Source organism: Acomys russatus, chromosome 11 (genome assembly GCF_903995435.1).
Source record: "Acomys russatus chromosome 11, mAcoRus1.1, whole genome shotgun sequence".
Lineage (NCBI taxonomy): Eukaryota > Metazoa > Chordata > Mammalia > Rodentia > Muridae > Acomys > Acomys russatus.
This window is the reverse complement of record NC_067147.1, coordinates 49,938,559-49,941,216: the sequence shown is the minus strand read 5'-3', so window position 1 is coordinate 49,941,216 and position 2,658 is coordinate 49,938,559. Positions and strand designations below refer to the sequence as shown.

At 41.8% G+C, this 2,658-nt stretch overlaps 1 pseudogene; it reads right to left on the bottom strand.

Moving 5' to 3' along the window:
- Positions 1–1,043: 1,043 nt before the first annotated feature.
- On the bottom strand, positions 1,044–1,502 carry LOC127195056 (U1 small nuclear ribonucleoprotein C-like; annotated as a pseudogene).
- Positions 1,503–2,658: the final 1,156 nt, after the last annotated feature.

The window sequence follows — 2,658 nt, the reverse complement described above, 5'->3', positions numbered from 1 at the left end:
GATGGGTTCACTTTTTCCAGTATTCCATCTTCTTCAAGGGAACACTGACTATTGGAAACTTAAATGATTATTTCTTTTTTTAAAAAAAAAAGTAGTTAGCTTTAGAACTATAAATATCTAATAACCTGCGTTCATTATTTTGTATTCTTGGTCTGCTTTAGTGGGACATTTTTCATTGAAGGATTTTATATCTTCCACTCATTTATCCTGAGGATTCATTTATTATCACAAGCTGTCTTGAACAGTAATGGTCCCAGAATGCACTTTATGAAATTATTCCTGAGCAGTGATGCAGTGGACTGATTGTTCAGGATTTCCCTACAGAAAACTGAGGGATCAGCCCCTAAGTGCTTCCACGGGCATTTTGCAGACACCTTGCTTTCCATGTGTGACTAATAGATATTTCAATTTTTTTTCAGTAAACCAGAGGTGGGGAATACCTCTGCCTCATCTTTGCTGGGGTGTCAAGGAAGAAAACTCTGCTGACCTATCCTTGATGAGTACCAACCTGTGGAGTCAATGCCCTATTCTTGATGGGTACCGAGCTGTGAGGCACCAATGCCCTATCCTTGATGAGTACCAACCTGTGGAGCATCAATACTCTATTCTTGATGGGTACCGAGCTGTGAGACATCAGTGGCCTATTATTGCAGGTACCAAGAAGGAAGCACTGCTGGCTCATCCTTTCTGTGGTATCAAGATAGGGAGCAATTCTAGGTTATCCTTGCTGGGTACCAAAGTAGGAGTATTACTGGGCCATTCTGGGTACCACTGAGACAGTGAGAGTCTTTTTCTTTTTTTAACTAAAACAGCTAACAGTTTTATTTTCACATTTCACAATATAAATGAAATTTGTATGTTTTAAACACTGCTTCTTCCCCCCCCACACACACACACAAAGCTTATTCTGTTGAGAAGGGTGAAGTTTTCTTGCCATGCAGTTAGAAAACACTCAGGCTCAGCACCATGATCTCCCCTGGTGAAACAGAATAAGAAATACACAGCAGATAAAGGGTCCTTCCACTCTTATCTGTTTGGCTGGGTCATGCCAAGCCAAGTGGCACCATCACAGGGCGAGCAGGAGGTCTCATCACTGGAGGCCCAGGCATCATGGGCATGTGGCCTCCCATGGGTGGCCTCATTCCAGGAGCAGGTCCCACAGGCATCATCCCAGAAAGAGGAGGGTCCCTCATTGGAATCATAGGAGGACCTCCCATGTGGGGTGAGGGCATCATGCCAGGATGAGGGCAGGCAGGAGACTTGGGGGCGGTGGGGTCATAGCCCCTGCAGAAGGAGGAGAGACTGGAGCTGGAGGCGTCTTTCCTTGTTGAAACACAGTGGTTGTTTTGTCAACCAGGCTCAGGGCCTACTCCTCTGTCCATTTTTGGTAGTAGTTGTGTACATTGTCTTTTGTGTTTCCTACTGTTGCAGTGTGTCTTCCTCACAGACAGAGAATCATGGGTAAGATACACATCACAGTAGTCACAATAAAACTTAGGCATGTTGCCCCACAGGCCGTTGGCTACCCAGTTCCGTGCCGCCAGGAAATCGAGAGTCTTAATATTTCGAGAACCCTGGAACCTTTTGTAAGTACAGTTGGTAGGTGGAAGAATGGATCGTATTAAGCTTAAATACTTTTTTTCCCTACCCATAGGAGGCCAGGTCAGGACAGTAGAAGAAATATAACATCCTAACTCTTTGGAGGTCTGGTTGAATGCTTTATCATCCTTAGTCACCAGATTTCTCCAAACAGAAGAACAGAGATGTAATTAAATAAAATGTCTTCCTTCTCTACAGGAAACCCAGATGACAATGACAATTTGTTAACTTCTGGAAGTAAAAGAGCAATTAGGGAAAGATAAATCTTCTGGCATTTTCCTAAATCCTTAACTCGTTTCACAGCTACCTGCTGCCAACTTCAGTTTATATGCCAGCTTTATTTTGACAAAGCTGAGTACAGAGTTGACTTCCAATAATTTTGGTGATTCGTTGTAGGGTCCGTCTCAAAACAGTAATGAAAATCAGCAATCAATCCCTGTGGTTGGGATGTTTTGTAAATCGGGGGAACTGACTGTATACATTGACATGGATATTTTGAGGAATGACTAACATCAAGATCCAACAGAGTTCTTGCATTGGCCATAATCAGGCCCTGACTCAATCACCTACAATAACGCACTCTGTTTGTCTCTCTGCTAAGATCCCAGCTTACCCTGGTGACAAAACGTAACTTTGCTCTGCTTTCTAGGTAACCTTGATCTTGGTCATCTATCCATCTGCTAATGATTGCATCATCTTTTGCATGCACATATTTTGTTCCAGTTGGAGATCACTCCAACACTATATTATATTACAGACATTAAGACCTGAAAGGACTGAATCAGAATGTTTGAGAAGAAAACCTCACTCCTCCACTGAATCCCTCAGATGGATCTTAAGGGGAAAAAAACCTGTTGATTATTTAGTCTTAGAATATGTGTGATGGATTTAACAATGAATAACTATCTTATTACTATTGAGAACTTTTATTTTAAACTAGATACAAAAATAAAGAAATAATAGACTCTTCAGTCCTCAGTTTCACTCATCTAACACTGAGATTGTCCTTTTTAAACCAGTCCAGCAGAAAAGGCAATTAAAATCATGCTTATTAGCTCT